Source organism: Pseudorca crassidens, chromosome 13 (assembly GCF_039906515.1).
Source record: "Pseudorca crassidens isolate mPseCra1 chromosome 13, mPseCra1.hap1, whole genome shotgun sequence".
In the NCBI taxonomy this organism is placed as follows: Eukaryota; Metazoa; Chordata; class Mammalia; order Artiodactyla; family Delphinidae; genus Pseudorca; species Pseudorca crassidens.
In genome coordinates this window covers 33,320,757-33,339,655 of record NC_090308.1, presented here as the reverse complement: position 1 = coordinate 33,339,655, position 18,899 = coordinate 33,320,757, and positions in this window count along the sequence as shown.

The window sequence follows — 18,899 nt, the reverse complement described above, 5'->3', positions numbered from 1 at the left end:
TAAACTACTCTTTTGAGCTTGAACTTCCTTGAACAGGCTTTCTGTGAAGTAGTTTTCTCAAAATGTGCCGCTCATTGACTGCAACACCTGTCTATCCTGGAAGTAAGCTCTCATTTCGTTGTTGAATGGTTTTAAATCACCTGAGAAGTTCTGTCAGAAGACATATAAAATACCTTTATGTCGTAACATCCGTTTATATGCTTTTAAAGCTTCACAACTGCCTAAACTAAATAAACTCAGAGTTCATTAGGAAATAGCCGTACAAGCACAGTGGAGTATTAAAATCACATGTAATTTCTTTGGGGCCATAATGAAATAGTCAATTAGCTCTTCACTTGTTGACAACTACAGCTGATATAAGCTAATGGTCCACTGATCTCAGCAGAAAGTCAAAGGATGACAGACTACAATAGTCTGGGAAAAGAATCAGAGGCTGAGTTGATTAAAACCTAGTTTTGTTTCAGTTTCTGCATAATGTAAAATGGTCAGTTAACTAATTTTTATAAACTTTAGAGAAGCTTGGTGGTCAATGGGAATGTACATGGAAATAATAATATTAGCTAATTAAAAAAAAACACTTTATGTGGGTGGTAGGCAGAATAATGACAAGCTCCCACCCTCCCCCCAAAATACCTGGAAGCTGTGAATATGTGAATATACTCCTTTACATGGCAAATGAGACTTTACAGATGTGATTAAGTTAAGGATCTTGAGATGGCAATATTATCTTGGAATATCTGGATGGGCCCAATGTAATCCACAGGGTCCTTATAAGAGAGAAGCAATAGAATAAGGGAGAAAAAAAATCGAAGGATGGAAGCAGAGATAAGAGACGAGAGATAATGCTACACTGCTAGCTTTCAAGACGGAGAAGGGGGCCAGGAGCCAAGGAATGCAGGTGGCTTTTAGAAGCTGGGAAAGTCAAGTGAATAGATTCTCCTCTAGAGCCTCCATGTGGAATGCAGCCCTACTAACACCTTCATTTTAGTCACTGAAATCCACTTCTCCGACTTCCAGAACTCTAAGATAATAAATTTGTATAATTTTTAGCTACTAAGTTTGTAATAATTTGTTACAGCATCAATAGGAAGTTTAATACACATGGGTTATCTCATTTGATCCTTAAAGTTATTATACCCACTTTACAAGCTCAAATGAAAAATAAGAAAACTGGTGCTCAAGTAGATTAAGCAATTTGCTTAAGTGGTGAGCTAAAGCACAAATCCAGGCACTCTAACTCTACAGTCTGCAGTGTTAAGAAATATACCATTTCAAAACACTCACTTTGGGCTTCCCTGGTGGCGCAGTGGTTGGGGGTCCGCCTGCTGATGCAGGGGACACGGGTTCGTGCCCCGGTCCGGGAGGATCCCATGTGCCGCGGAGTGGCTGGGCCCGTGAGCCATGGCCGCTGAGCCTGCGCATCCGGAGCCTGTGCTCCGCAGCGGGAGAGGCCACAACAGCCAGAGGCTCGTGTACCGCAAAAAAAAAAAAAAAAAAAAAAAAAAAAACACTCACTTTGACCACAATGAGTTATCTCCTCACACCTGTCAGAATGGCTATTATCAAAAAGACAAGAAATAATAAATGTCAATGAGGATGTGAAGAAATGGGAACCCTTGTATAATGTTAGTGGGGACATAAATTGGTGCAGCCACTATAGAAAATAGTATGGAGTTTCCTCCAAAAAATTAAAAATAGAACTACCATATATCCAGCAATTCCACTCCAGGGTATTTTTCCAAAGAAAACAAAAACTCTAATTAGAAAAGATATATGCACCCTTATGCTCATTGTAGCATTATTTACAATAACCAAGATATGGAAGCACGTAAGTGGACATCAATAGTTGAACTGAATAAAGAAGATGTGGTGTATATATATATATATATATATATATATATATACACAAATGGAATATTACTCAGCCATAAAAAGAATGAAACCTTGTCATTTGTGACAACAAATGGATTAGACCTAGATAGACCTAGAGGACATTATGCTAAATGAAATAAGTCAGACAAAGACAAATACTATATGATTTCACTTATATGTACAATGAAATCTAAAAAACAAAACTAATGAACAAACAACAAAACAGAAACAGACTCATAGCTATAGTGAACAGACAGGTGGTTGCCAGAGGGGATGGGAGTGTAGGATGAGTGAAATAGGTGAGGGAAATTAAGAAGTACAAACTTCAAAATGAGTCATGGGGTGAAATGTACAGTGTGGGAAATATAGTCAATAATAATGTAATATCTTTGTATGGTGACAGATGGTAACTAGAATTATTGTGGTGATCATTTTGAAATGTTATAGAAATATCAAATCACACTACATTGTGCAAAAGGAACTAACATAGTGTTAGTTATACTTCAAAACAAACAAACTCAGAAAAAAAAGATCAGATTTGGGCTTCCCTGGTGGCGCAGTGGTTGAGAGTCTGATGCAGGAGACACGGGTTCGTGCCCTGGTCCGGGAAGATCCCACATGCCGCGGAGCGGCTGGGCCCGTGAGCCATGGCCGCTGAGCCTGCGCGTCCGCAGTCTGTGCTCCGCAACGGGAGAGGCCACAACAGTGAGAGGCCCGCGTAAAAAAAAAAAAAAAAAAAAAGATCAGATTTGTGATTGCCAGAGGAGGGGCACAGGGCATTGGATAAAGGTGGTCAAAAGGTACAAACTTCCAAATATAAGATAAATAAGTACTAGGGATGTAATGTACAACGTTATTAATATAATTAACACTGCTGTATGTTATATATGAAAGTTATTAAGAGAGTAAATCCTGAGTTCTCATCACAAGGAAAAAATATTTTTTCTTTTTCTTTTATTTGTATCTATATGAGATGATGGATGTTCAATAAACTTATTGTGGTCATCATATGATGTATGTAACTCAAATCATTATACTGTACACCTTAAATTTATACAGTCTGTATGTCAACATATTCAATAAAACTGGAAAAAAAAATAAAATAAACTTTCCTCCAAATTAAAAACTCCCGCTAATTTTGAATGGTAAAAATATATTGAAATACCATACAAAGGTTCATTTGTGATAGAAAATTTATAAAATTTTAGAAGTGTATTTGTAAGTTTCTGTATTTGCAATGAATACATTTCTTAACCTTCTGTTACAAATCCTTTACTATAAATGCTAGCAATAACATTTTGGTTTGGTATAACTATATTCTTTAGTCAGAGGAACACATAAACTAGGAAATTGCCTTTATAATAGTTATCTTGAAGATTAACCATCATTTACATTTGGTTTATTTCCTGTGGTAACTTTCACTGTATTGTCTTCTATAGATTATAACCTATTGAAAGGGCTGAGACTATATTTCCTCTATTTTCTACAAGGCCCATAGCCCATGTCATCATAACCACTTGCTTGAATCTTTTTTACCTGAATCAGTTGGTCATTAATTCTAGCGATCATTGCCTCCTCAGAAATCAAATTTTTGTTTCATTGGTGCATACGCTGTCACTCTAATTTGGTGGAATTCAAGGACTGTGTATTGTTTATCATTGTATCTCCACACATAAAATAATTACTGTCACATAGTTGTTCAATTAATGATAGTTGAGGAATGAATGAATGGATGCATGGTGTTGAGGAATGAATGAAAGGATGGATGGATGAATGAAAAGACTTTTCAAGGTCAAATGGCTTTATAGTCTGGCAGGAAAAGATGTAGAATTCTGAGATAATGAAAGAACAAACCCCTGAAGAGAAGGTTTAAGAACAAAAGAACAGGGTAAGAAAATCTTAACTCCTATGGCCATTGGAGTTTAAAACTATTATTCTGATGCAAGATACTGAAGCTCATTTTTTCCTTTATTTCATTTCTAATACATTTTTGTTTATAGCTACAATATTGATCAAGAATACAGACAAAAAAAAAAAGAATACAGACATATTCGTTTATTTCTTTTTGTGTTCTTCCTGCTAATGAAATATTTTCTTTTGTGCATAACAAACAGCTGTCAACATCACTTATCTGCACCCAGAGATAATGAAGGTTTAGGTTTACAACTCATCGTATGATACTCAGGACTCAGCTCCTGCTGCAGCAATGAGAGCTGTGATTCTAAATCCAAGGCATCCTGGGTAAAGTGAGATTGCACCCTAAAACAGTTTAGGGCTGTTTAATTCATCTTAGATCTGAGTGTTTGAGGATTTTGTCCCTTTCTAGATAGCTTCAAGAAAGGAAAGGTAAGTTCATACCTCATATTCAGAATGTTGTCTTTCCATTGTAAAATATCTCAGTAAACAAATCGTAATCAGGTTGATAGCGTAGGATCCAGTTACTGGTTATACACCCTTAATTAGGGTGGTATGACTCAGACATCTCTCCTGTCAGCCTGTCCTACACAACCTGATTTTTTTCTTCATTTATTTAATAAATATTCACTGTGTGCCTCACAGTGCTGGGTACTATTCCGCTTGAACAACAGGGTGCAAAGTAGGCAAAAATCCCTGCACTGTATTTATATTCTAACAGAGGGAGATGGATGATAAACAAGTAAAATATATAGATGGCCAAGAAATAACTTCCATCATTACAACTGATATTGTGATATCTCAAAAATGTCACAAACATAGATAATTTTATTGTATTTTGCATTTGAAACCAAGCCTGGGTTCAAGTCACTTTGGTAATAATGTTAGCAAAAGTAAAATTTTTACTCAGTATAAGAAAAGATTGTATGATTAAGAGATAACATTTTTTTCCTTTGAAACCATTTCTTTTTATATTTTATGAATAATTGTGTAACTATCTGGGTTTCCTTTTTTACTTGGGCTGCTGGGAAACTCAGAGCTAAATCTGTGGTCATTATTTAGCAATTATGTACAACTTATTGGTCTCTATTTTTATATACTCAGTTTCCAGTGGTCTCATTTTACTCTTCTACCCTGGTTTTCCTTTTACCTTGATACATTTACTTATTTCTATTTTAGTGTATTCGTTTTATTTTTGTAAACCAAAAGCTAAGTCTCCCAATAAATAAGCAAAACTACCCCAGGAGAATGGGTACTTAAGTTTTGTAGATCTATAGCATAACTCAAGAGGTTCTACCTTCCTGCTTCGTAAACCTTTTTAGATAAAAATTGCCAAGTCACAGGAAGTCGAAGTGCCCTAAGATTTAATAGTGCATCCTCAAGCATATGCTAATTAACCCCTTGTCAGGGTGAATGGTGCCAGGAATGGTATCTACATAAGGAAAGGCTACTGGTTAAAATGTAATCTAAGTTTATTCATCTCTAAATCACAGAATTCTAGTAGCTTTTAAGTTTCTATCTCCTCTATGTGACATTCTGCCAGTTATCCTTGGATTTTGGTGAGAGAAAGGGATTAGGATGACCTACCAGGTCTTCCAAATTCTTAAGAAAAATAAATCTTGGTACAGAATCTATAAATCTTAGCAAATAGACATGTTTGAGGGGCCTAGGTAAGACACTAGAAATGCCTTTACATTATTGCAACCTACTCCTGCATTAAAAAGAAAGTATGTGATTCAGATCCAACGGTATGATTTCTCAATGAAGAAAAATTACACCTGAGTTGGCAAGTGACAAGACACATAACAGAACTATTTTGTCCGGTAGTAATACAGCTGCTGATCAGTTTACTAAGGAGCCCGGGGTAGATTAATTATTTAGCAGTGAAATAATTTGAAAAGTTGGCCCTAACTAGTTCAATACAAATTGAAACACCAGACTGCAAAACTCTCAGCAGTAATCAGAGAAAATGCAAGTGAATTTGAAACTAGGTTTTGCAATTGGTCTATCATCTCCATCTCCCTTTTCTTCCTCTTAACCTTCTACCTCCGTTTTTCCAACTCCAGCTCATCCAATTACCTCCACTCCCCCGCAGCCACCACCCCCTGCCCGCCAGCCATCCCATACGCCCACTTCATGCTAATCAATACCTTCCTAATAGGGCAATTTCTCTCTGCATCTTTCCCTCCCTCCTCCCCTCCCTTTCTTTCTACTGATATATTTAGTGCTCTCTACCGGGCATTGAAGGGTAAGAAGGTAGCGCACAGTGTCCCATAACTCCAAGAGCTTGAGCTACCATCTAATGGTGAGTGTGGGGACTTGGAGGGTGACATGTGGAAAAGAATTAGGAGTAAAGGCAAAAATGATAGGCACAACTGAGGTACAAACAATCGGCTGTGAAAACACAGATAGAGAAGCAATTAATTTCTGTCATTTTCTAAGCAAGGATGGGTGACAAAATATCTTCACTCTGCTTATTCCCCTCCCATCTGTTTCTCTCACTTTTTATGGGGACAATTTGGGATCTGGGTTGTCTGTTTCCGCTACTGAAATGTGAAACTGGAGGATGAAATTTATTCTGATGTCAACCATAGAAGAGGCTGTATTTAATTTAATATCGTGAAAGAGCAGTTTGGTGACCAAATCTCTATGAGGAACAGTGATCCTAGGTTTCCGTTGCCAGTTTCTGCTTTAGGACCTGCAATACTAGTTGTTTGAGGCATATTTTCTCATTTCTTCCTCTCCCTCCAACTTCCCAATGCCTTCCTAGGATTTCCCAGTGTTTTGCCTCACTAGTTCCTCGTACCAGACTATTCTAGTTGCTGCGTACTTCAAGTACAGATCAGACTATGTAACAGGACAGCCTGGTTGCCTATGTGTTATGAATTATAGACACTCTCCAGAGTCACTTTGCCTAAAATGCCATCATTTTACTTGTCTTATCAAGCATTCAAATGTTCCTGTGAGGGTAGAGTAGAAGTTCTATCAGTCATTTATACCACAGTTTGAATTATTTTATCATATCCTTTTCCCCTAAACATCTAGTGGTCATGAGCTACCTTCAGGAGGCTAATTCACTCATTCAGGCTCTATTTATTTAGCATCCTATTTCAGGCTAACTTGTTACAAAAATGGAGAAGACTTGTCTGACTCGTATGCCAGTTGGGAAAAGAAACACACCACAACATTAATAAATGACAACTGTAAGGAACAACCACCAGTGCTGCCTTGGGAACTGGGTATAGGCTTCAGAGAGAGGGTCACAGATTTGAGGAAAATCTTGAAGTTTAGGTTGGAGTTAACCAGAGCTAGGGAAGGAGGGAAGAATTTGGAATCCTAAACATTTTAAAATAGGGAGGTTTGGCGTGAAGGCCAGGATAGAGACTTTAAGCAGCCAGGAATAGCGAAAGACAGTGGGTAGTGGAGAAGACATAGATTCAGAATTTGGGAGAAAATGTCAAAAGGGAGATGGGGACAGGGGAAGATCATAAGACAGTCTGTGACTATTTTAGACTTTTGCCATTGAGAGTTTGTTTTAAGAGGCAAAGCAACAAGGCAGTTGGGAGTCCACTAGTAGGATAATTTGGAAGGAATTAAAATATGAATAATGGAACTGACAGTACATGAATCATGAACATTCCTTTTAATCAACCCTTCTCCCAGTCACCTAGGATCTTCATTGTTTGTTACACAGAAACATGTTGAAAAGCACAGGAGTCCTGGTTGTATCATTAACTAACTGCTTGCAAGTACTCTAAACTTCCAGGAATCCATTTCTTCATATTTCATAGGATATCACAGGAAAAGATAATCCTTAAGATCGATTTTAGTTTTAAAGTCTATGATTATTTTTAGGTCTCAGAAGAATTGTGTTTTTTATAGCACTACCTTCCTAATAGGAACATAAGCATTACCAGAACATTGACACCAAAGAACTCAGGAGTTTACTATTTTAATTTTTTTAAATAACTTATTTCCTCATTACAAAAAATAATATACACCCATGACAGAAAAATTAGAAAGAAGAAAACCTGTAAAATGTCACAACTCCTACCCACTTAGACACAACCATGGTTGCTACTTGATGTATAACCTTACTAAGAATACTACTATTTCATGTAAGACTATATTAAATTAATGGTGAATCAGTCTCTACTAGAAAAAGCTGTTTGCTTCTTCTAGAGCTGAGAGATTTTTACACAAATTACTATTGAGCATTTCATGGGGTTCAACAAATCCAGGCAGATTTCATTCTCCCTAGAAACTCAATCAATCTACATTAAGTAAAAACTAATAGAATTACAACTCCATACAAATGTCTTCCCTATGATTTCAGATTAATGCTTCCTTAAAGTGTTCCAAGGAACACACTAAAACATTAACAGGAGGTGTGATTTATGGGTACATGTACCATGTACCATAGAAAGCACAAGGTACTTTCTATGGGTTGTGTTTAAACCTCACAATAATACAATAGGGCAGGTATTTTGATCCCAGTTTTGTAGATAAGATTTCAGAGACTTGGAGAGGTTAATTGACTTTATAACAGACATATTGCAGTAAAGAGCTGAGCCAAGATTTGGACCCCAAACTGCCTCGTGCCAAATGCCATCTTCTTACCATAACACCAGCATTCATCAAACTCTTTTCCAAATGATACTAGTGTCTGGTGAGAAAATAAGACTGTTCCCTGAAAAAGGGCTTTATCACCAACTGTGCTTGAAAAACATCACACTGCGGGCAAGAAACATATTTAACTTAATTTAATGCTCAGTTCCTTATTATTTGAACACTACACATATGTTTTTCACTAACAGACTTTCAGCCACATCACCCTAGAGACCAAGGAGAGTAATAATGAATGAGGAAACCCAGGCTTTTCCCTATTCAGTACAATTTAAACAACCACTGCCTACCAGCAACATTTTATCCAAGTTTAGGGAACCCTTGAATAATAGAGTATAAAAATATCAAGGGTTATTATTTTCTTTCTAGTCTCAACTACAAACAGAAATGGATTTATTAAAGTTAATGAACCTTAATCTATAAAGCCTCTTACATTGACCCCCTTCCAAAACCATGGGAAGTCCCTAACAAGGTACACATATCACCATAAGCTTTTTGTAAAATTTGTGGAAGATAAAAGTTATTATATGTGCAATTGGTTAAGATTTTGTCTCTTTCCTCTTCATCTTTCCCTGTGCCATGTTTTGCCCTACTGAGAGATATTGGAGTAGTGGTGAATATTTTTGGTATTCAGTTAATTAGATGAGCTGGGAACGCAACTGATTGTCTAATGCATTGATTATCAGCTGGGGACAATTTTGCCCATCAAGAGATATTCAGCAATGTCTAGAGACGTTTTTGGGTTTCACAACTTGGGTGGGAGGTGGGAATGTTACTGGCATATAGAGGAGAGGGAGGCTGCCAAACACCTGGAATTCAAAGAATGTCCCTCCCTCCCACCAACAAAGATTTATTGGGCCCAAAATGTCAATATTGCCAGGCTGAGTAATCCTGATTTAGTGGAACACATTTTTGTGGTTTGCAATCACTTTCATGTAGAGTTAAGTTATTTCTGGTTGTCCTGGTGTAGAAATGACTTCCATGGATATTCTGTGCTGACACTCCCAGGGTCATGATATGAAGATGGAAGAGCAGAAATTGTATGTGAACTGGCTCTACAGTAATTGACAGTAGAGTATATAAGCAGGTTGCGGAGGAGAAAAGGGTTTTGAAATTTGTGGAGCCAGAAGCTAGCCTGAGATAACTTTTCCAAACATTGAATAGCGAAAGCAAGGGGAGGCTGACTACTCAAAACAGAAGTCCTCTTCTGTTGGAAACATGCTAAATAACACAGCATATACAACTGTAAATGCACCATACATTTTTCTCTTTTTGATGAGAATTATGCAAAATGGAATTTATAGAACTCTTCAGATTGATTGTAGGGCACACAGCTAAAGCAGTACTACAAACATTGTGTATGTCTGTTTTTTAAAGTCACCTATTTTGGGCATTCCAGTATAGGGGTATCTTGGCATGACAATACCAACTACCAGTTGTGAGGCTGAAATAAAGGTTTCTAAGCCAGCATTAATTAAAACTCATTTGTTCTACAAGACTAGAAGACAGGCTGAATTATCTTTTCATTCCATTTAGAGAAAACAGGAATCGTCACATAAAAAAGTATTATACAGGTATGATGGGCAGTTAATTAATTATAATTAATTAATGACAATAATGTTAGGCTTTTCTTGAATTTTGTGATGTTTATTTGTCAGCTTTTAAAAATACACAATTTATTGTGCTTTTTTATCATCTTAAATATTCACTTTTGAATCTAATTAAATTTTAATTGTAATTTCTTTTCTTAAAAGGGGTCCACATAGTTGTATTAGACGTCAGGCCTCACAGAACCTACATATTCTCTCATATATACATTTTATTTTGATATAAAATACTGAATTGGTATTCCTTTTATTTCTTTAAAGACAACGTTTGCTTCTAGCTCATGGCTCATTGCAAAAAGCAGCCCCACTGAGAAGTCCATTTCTTTCCTTCTTCTGCTCTCTTACTAGGACTGAAATATTCTCTTCCATTTCCCTTACTTAATGGAAAATGAAGATGCAAGGAGAAAAATCCCATTTCCTCTGTGAAACCTTCTGCCCTAAAGTCACAAACATAATTTATGGATTCTAGCCATGCTTGCATTCCTTGCCATGCCAATAAAGTTTATTGAAATTGGAACTGGAATTAAAAAGCTTAAACCAAAAGAACCAGTCTGGGATTGGAAAAAAATATGTATGTAGGCTGTACCCAAATAAGAATGTTGCTCTACCTTGGTCAGACTGTAATGCAAGTTAGTAAAAGCCAGACTCTTTTATTTTTTAATCCAAGCTAATCATGTTAACATTGAGGAAATTTTTCATTTTTATTTAATATTTTATGACCTAAGACTTGTCATTCCATATTAGAAAGGAGGTCCAAGAAAAAAAAACTTTTGCCTTGTGGTTCAGAGTTCTAGGGCTTTAAGATTTAGAGAGAACATGACAAAAAATATCTATGGTAAGGCTAAAAATTACTAGTCAGGGTGAACATTATAAAAATGTAAGTAAAAATGAATTTAAAAGTGATATGAGTACATTGAATTGGTTGAAATGTAAAATCCCACAGAGAAGTATTTGTGGATTGCTGCAGGAAATCTACATTAAAGTACATTATTTCATGCAGAGAGAATCTTACTGAAATTATAAAGTACTCCTATGGCAAAAAGGAAAGAACAACCCACTGCTTTATAGCAGCAGTCAGATTAACAGCACACATCTCAAAATAAATCCCTCACACTTTCAGAGGAATAACTCCTGCTAATCAAATGTCTCAAAACATCTGGGCACTACTTGAAGTAGTTGAACATTCAGAATGTTCATACTTGAACATTCTGGACAAAGAGAGAGAAATGTGGGTTGCAATAGGGCATAATAATATTTCAGAGATGCTGCTCTTGAAGCATATCTAATTTCATTCAATCTTAAAATGTCCCATTCTAATAGAGAGACACAAGAATGATGGGCATTGAAAGCCCCAGATTGCAGATTAGGGAATAGATGAAGCAAAAACAACTAGTAGGCTGTATGTGTGGGGATAATAGAACAAATTAAGCATCTGAGATCCTGATTCAATTTGTTATACTCTACTTTGTGTAGCTCCAAAGTGATCAGGTAAGCCTGTTGCCAGAAACTTTGGGGGAGAATCTGTATGCTTGGATGTTTTAGTGGGAGAATTTAGCTGAGAATTCCACTAAGCTCTTAGCATCAGGAAAATATTTACATGGGTCTATAGATTCAATCTTTTGCAGAATGAGGAAAAAAGGAAGTAGTCTGATATTAAGAAAAGGCTACCAATCCAGAGACAGAGAAACCGTTCATAACTGTGACTTCGGTAAATCTCATTAATTTACCTGTAAAATATACAATAGTATACATATGAGGGTGTTGTGATGAAGGTTAAATAATAGTAACATATGTGAAATGACTTCACATGGTGGTGGGAACAGAATGGTTTTCTTATTGTTGTTTTAATAGTTATTCTGTTCTTCCCTCATCTGACCTCAGCTACGCTTAAAAATAATCATGTTTAAGAGAACGCTGTTTGTCTACTATATTTTGAAATTAATTACAATAATTTTGTTTCTTTATATGGGTAAACATTTTGAAATTTAAGGGAGAAGATGTCAACGAAATGAAGAGAAAGACTGACTCATTAGATGATTCAGAGAATAACATTAGAGTTTATAATTGCTTAGGAGTGGGAATGGGCACATGGCATTTTAATAGTACTAACATTATAAATACTCAGGCTACTTTGTGCACTCAGAATTTCTTTTCAATTTAACAAAGTCCAACCTAATCTGAATAAAAATCAAGTTTCTAAAAAACAATACTACGTATGAAAACCATGCTGAAATTAAGTGCATATTTTAATTTAAGCAGAAAGCCTGAGCTAACAGTTTCTACCATCCAATATGAAATGTCTAATACATTATTCACCAGAATGAAATACACTTTGATTTCTCCCTCCCTTCCCCCCTTCCTTCTTTCCTTCCTACCTTCTCTTCTTCCTTTCCTGCTATCTTGTTTTCTTTCATTAAAAAGGAAACAGAAGTCAGTTGGCCCTCAGTCTCAATGTACTACATTTTAGACCTGAAAGATTTCACTGTGATAGTCTTATCTATAAGTTTGTTCTACACAGACCCTGATGATAGTATCATAATGAGGTTCCACTGTAATAGGAACATAATTTACTAACTTAAATTTAATATAAGTATATATAAAAGTATATCTTAAGTATGCTACCTTAAATATGATATAATTTTTACAGTTCTGCCTACCACACCACCATTCATAATTCTTGAAGTTTTCTCTAAAAAAACATTGGTTTCGTGATCCATAGCCACACTTTTCAGAAAATACATGGCCATTCTGTAAAAATTCTGGAAAAATGAAATTGAAATAGAATAGTTGAAAACTACCAGACCTATATCTATATTATCAGCTCTTTGAAAGTTAATGGAAATCTGTTTAAATGTGTGCATATACTTTATTTTTCATATTTAAGGCTATCTCCTCCAGTTTTATGCCACAGTTTTCTTCTCTTCTTCTCAACATATTGAAATTGCAGGTCCATAATGCCTTATCTGCAAATCTGAAATCCAAAATAGTCTGAATACCAGAAGATGTTTTGAAACTCATATGATGGCAAAACCTAGCAGAACATGAGATTATTTATGATCTCGATTTTACACACTTATGGATGTTAACACATTTCCCTGCAAAAATAGCTGAGCCTTTGATTACAGTGCTTCTACAGACCCCACTGTAGATGTATGTGATATATGGTATATGTACCATATCACTGCTCTAAAATTCTAAAAGTTCTTAACTTTGATATACATCTTGCCCCATGAATTTCAGGAAAGAGGTAGTAGACGTGGATTTCCTTTAGGATCACTCTTGTTGTATTGACTCTCAACTTTTCTTTTTTATTTCTATTTTGTAAAATTTCAGTAAACTTGGACTACATTAAAGGTCAGCTTTGTTTAGAAATTGATCAGGGGTTAATAATTCAGAGCCTCTTTTGTGATCTATTAAAAGTGGAATTGAAATTATTTCTATTACAGAACAGGGGAGAACACTAGATGTTATACAAGGGTATCCATTTGAAAACCAACAAACAAAAAGATATGATTCCTTATCATGGTGGGAAATAGAATGCTAAATTCTAGGTAATCTTGTTTAAATGTAGAAGTTTCATTTTAGCAACACATCTCAAAAAGTGATGCCTGGCACTGTATCCTAACTGCTAAGAGTCCCATGATTATCTCCTATAATCCAGCTGTTTTCAAAGTTTTTGATAGATGGCCCTTGGTGCTCTGCCATCCTGCTCTGTGAATCATGTAATTGTTTACTGTACCGGTCCATTTCTTTCCCATTTAGTACTATATCTCATATATAAACCCAGAATATTTATATCTCCTTTCTTTGATGATAAAAAAATTTTATGATTTTTATATAAAGGAATTCAGAAGTCAAGTTATTAATACAAAAATATATAAATTTTTGCCCATGTTAGGTCTTTCCCTTCCTTTCTTCCTTCTTTTCTTCTCTCCCTCCCTTATTCCTTCCACCTTTTCTTCCCTGCTTCCTGCTCATTTGTCCTTTCTTCCTTCAAATGAATATTATCTTTAAGAAATCTGATGCAATGTGGAGCCCTTCCCTTGAAATACAATGCTTTTTTTTCTCATATGAAAGTTAAATACATGAATATTGCCCTATTTAAAACAATTGTAATTAACTCTGTCTTTATTATGAAAATGCTATTAGATAGCACTTGATCAAATGATAATATGATCATATAAATTAAGCAAACATAGCTCATATGTTAATGACATTTGGTCTGGATAGAAAAATACGAATTTGAGAGTAAACTTCTTTAACTTGGTAAAATTTCTATCAACTCAGAATGGTAAAAATATCCCACTATAAACTGCACATATTTAAGTACACAATTTGATAAATTTTGATATATGTATACATCTTTGAAAACATCAACACACTCAAGATAATGAACTTATTCAGCACCCCCAAAAGTTTCTTCAAGCTTTTCTGTCACCCTTTCCTTCCACTCCTCTGGGCCTTCTCTTCCATCTTGTCCTCAGACAACCACTAATCTGTTTTCTGTCACTATAGATTAGTATGTATTTACTATGATTTTATATAAATGGAATCATACAATGTGTATTTCTTTTCTGACTGAGTTATTTCGCTCAGTCTATTTTGAAACCCATCCATGCTGTTACTCTAAGTACATGTAGGTTAATTGCAGATTGTGGCCCTTATCAGGTTGAACATCTTTCATTCTATTCCTAGTCAGTTGAGAGTTCTTATCAGGAGTGAATATTGAATTTGTCAAATGTTTTTTCTGCATTTTTTTCTGCAAAGCGTTTTTCCTTTTTAGTCTGTTAATATGGTGAATTACTTAGGTTAACTTATATATTATTGATTTCAGTTTTGCTAAAATTTTAAGAACTGTTTCATCTACGTCCATCATAAATATTTGTCTGATTTTGGTATTAGCATACTAGTGCTAGCATCATAGAGTGACATGGGAAGTATTCCTTCCTCTTTAATTGTCTGTAACATTTTGCAAATACTTGGTATTATGTCTTTAACGAATGTTCGGCAGAATTCACCAGTAAAGTCATCTAGGACTAGAATTTTCTTTGTGGGAAAGTTTTTAACTACAAATTTAATTTTTTCAGGTAAATATAGAGTGATTCAAGGAGGTGAATAAACCTGAATAGGACAAACACAAAGAAATTCACACTAAGCTACATGAGTATCAAACTTTTGAAAACTAAAGACAAAGAAAAACTATTTAAAGCAGAGAGAGAGAGAGAGATGACACATTACCCAAAGGGAGAAAACAATTCAAATGACAATAGATTTCTCATCAGAAACCATGAAGACCACTAAAATGCAGCACAATATTTTTCAAGTGGTTAAAGAAAAGGTCTGTCAACCCAGAGGTCTATATCTAGCAAATATATTCTTTAACAATAAAGTGGAGATCAAGAAATGTTCAGATGAAGAAAAACTTAGAGAATTTGTTTCCAGTAGACCAATCCTCAAATAATGGCTAAAGGAAGTTCCCTAACAGGAAGGAAATAATAAAAGAATAAATCTTGAAAAAAATGGAAAGGTAAATACGTGTTTACTTACAATAATTTTTTTCTTCTCTTTCTGAGTTTTCAAATTGTGTTTGACAGTTGAAGCAATAATTATAACACTGTGTGATGTGGTTCTAAGGGTATGTAGAGGAAATATTTAAGATTTATTATAAATGGGTAAAGGATTGTAAGGGAGCTAAGGTTTCTATATGTCACTTGACCTAGTAAATTATCAACAGCAATAGACTGTGGTATGTTAGGTACATATAATGTGATAAACAGCATGGCCACTAAAAAATACAAAGAGATACACTTAAAAACACTATACACAACCCCCTCAACTTATGATGGGGTTATGTCTCCATAAACTCATTATAAGTTGAAAATGCATTTAATACACCAAATCTACTGAATAGAATAGCTTAGCCTAGCCTACCTTAAATGTGCTCAGAATGCTTACGTTAGCCTACAGTCAGGCAAAATCTTCTAACACAAAGCCCACTTTATAATAAGGTGTTGAATATCTTATGTAATTTATTGCATACTGTACTGAAAGTGAAAAACAGAATGGCTGTGTGGGTACAAAATGGTTATAAGTATACTGGTTGTTTACCCTCGGGATCATGTGTTTGGCCGGGAGCTGCAGCTTGCTACCACTGCCCAGCATCATGAAAGAGTATCACACTTGTATCACTAGCCCAGGAAAAGATCAAAATTCAAAATTTGAAGTACATTTTCTACTGAATGCATATAGCTTTCATACCATAGTAAGCCAAAAAACCATAAGTTGAAACATCAAAGTCAGGGACTGTCTGTAGATAAATCAAAATGGAATTCTAAAACATGTTCAAGTAACCTGCAAGACAGCAAGAAAAAAACACATAAATGCAAAAGAAAGAGAACAAACAGAAAACAAAAAATAAAATGGCACACTTGAACCCTAACATATTGATAATTGCACTAGATGTAAATTATACAAACCCAAGGAAAAGACAGATATTGGCAAAGTGGATAAAAATACATGGCCTAAACATATACTGTCTACAAGAAAGTCACTTCAAGTGTAATGACATAGGTAGATTGAAACGAAAAGGGTAGAAAAAGGTATACTATGCAAACCTTAATCAAAATAAAGCAGGAGTGGGCTTCCCTGGTGGCGCAGTGGTTGGGAGTCTGCCTGCTGATGCAGGGGACACGGGTTCGTGCCCTGGTCTGGGAGGATCCCACATGCCGTGGAGCTGCTGGGCCTGTGAGCCATGGCCGCTGAGCCTGTGCTCCACAGCGGGAGAGGCCACAGCAGTGAGAGGCCCACATACCGCAAAAAAAAAATAATAATAATAAAAATAAAGCAGGAGTGGCAGTATTAATATCAGATAAAGTAGACTTAAGAGCAAAGAAAATTACTAGACACAGAAAAGGCCATTATACAATGACAAAAGGGTCCAACCACCAAGAAGACACAGAAATTCTAAATGTGTACTCACTGAACAATGAGTTGTAAAATGTGTGAAGTAAAAACTGATAGAACTGAAAGGAGAAATAGGTATAACCATAATTATACTTGAAGACTCCAACCATCCTCTGTCAAAAATCGATAGAAAAACAAGACTGGATTTAGAAGAGCTCAACAACACCATCAGGCAGTGAGATCTAATTGAGATTGAAAATTCTACCACAAAACAGCAGAATAGTTACAAGTGCTACAGAACATATACCAAGATAGATCATATTGTAGGCCATAAAACAAACCTCAACAAATTAAAAGGAATTGAAATTATAAAGAGCATGTTCTCTGATGGCAACAGAATCAAACTAGAAATCAATAACAAAAATGGTAACAGGAAAATCTCCAAACACTAGGAAGCTAAACAACACACTTCTAAATAATTCATGGGTCAAAAAAGAAGCCTCAAGGAAAAGAAATACATTGAACTAAATGAAAATGAAAAAAAAAATCAAAATTTATGGGACATAGGTAAGGCTATGCTGAGAGGGAAATTTATAGCACTAAATGCTTACATTAGAAAAGGGAAAGTCTCAAATCAATAATCTAAACTTATTTTCTAGGTCCTTAAGGACCTAGAAAAATAATAAAAAACCAAAGCAACCAAAAGGAAGGAAATAATTTAAAAAACAATAATAAAGTAAAGAACAGAAATACATGAAATTGAAAACAAAAACTATGGAAAACATAAAGAAAAAAACAGTTCTTTGAAAAGATCAATACATTTAACAATCTCTAGTAAAACTAACAACAACAAAAAGGCATAAATTACGAACACCAGTAATGAAACAGGGGATATCACTATGTTATCCTGCAGCCATTACAATGATAGTAAAGGAATACTGTACTACAAACAACATTAAACTCATAAATTTGACTACTTATCTGAGGTGAAATATTTTCTCAAAAAAGCACAAATTAACAACTCAACATGAAATAGGTAATTTGAATAGCCTTACAAATATTAAGAAAATTGAATTTGTAATTAAAAACTCTCTTCCCAAATGGTTTTATTGCAGAATCCTACCAAACATTTAAAGAAGAGTCAATGCTAATTCTATATAATCACTTCCATAAAACAGGAGTACTTCCTAAACCATCTTATAAAGCTAGTATTTCCCTGATACTAAAACCAAAACAAGATGATACAAAAGAAGAAAATATAAATCAATATCTCCTCCAAATAGAGATGCCAAAATTCTTAAGAAAATATTAACAAATTGAATTCAGCAATGTAAAGAGAATTATACACTATGAGCTAGTGGGATTTAGTCCAAAGATATAAGGATACATCAATATTTGAAATGCAATCAATATAATTCATCATATTAATAAGATAAAGAAGAAATATCACATGATCATATTATAGAAAAACATTTTACAAAATTCAAAATCTACCTATGATAAAAACTCTCAGAAAACTTGGAATAGAGGGGGAACTTCTCAGATTGATAAAGAACATCTACAGAAAACCTCTAACCGATATACTTAATGGTTAAAGATTTATTGTGTTTCTCCTAACATCAAGAACAAGGCAAGTATGTCTACTCTCACCATGGCTATTCAACATGGTACTGGAAGTTGTAGCTGGCACAATAAATTAAGAAAAAGAAATAAAAGGCATACAGATGAAACAAGAACAAAATTGTCTCTAATTGCAGATACCATATTCTACATAAAATATCCTAAGGAGTTTACAAAGAAACTCCTAGAACTAATAATTGAGTTCAGTGAAGTCACAAGATACAAGATCAAGACACAAAAATCAATTGCATTTTTATATTCTAACAATGAATACATGATCACTAAAATTAAAAATGCAATACCATTTACAATCACTCAAAAAATTTAGGTGTAACCATAACAAAACATGTCCAGGAC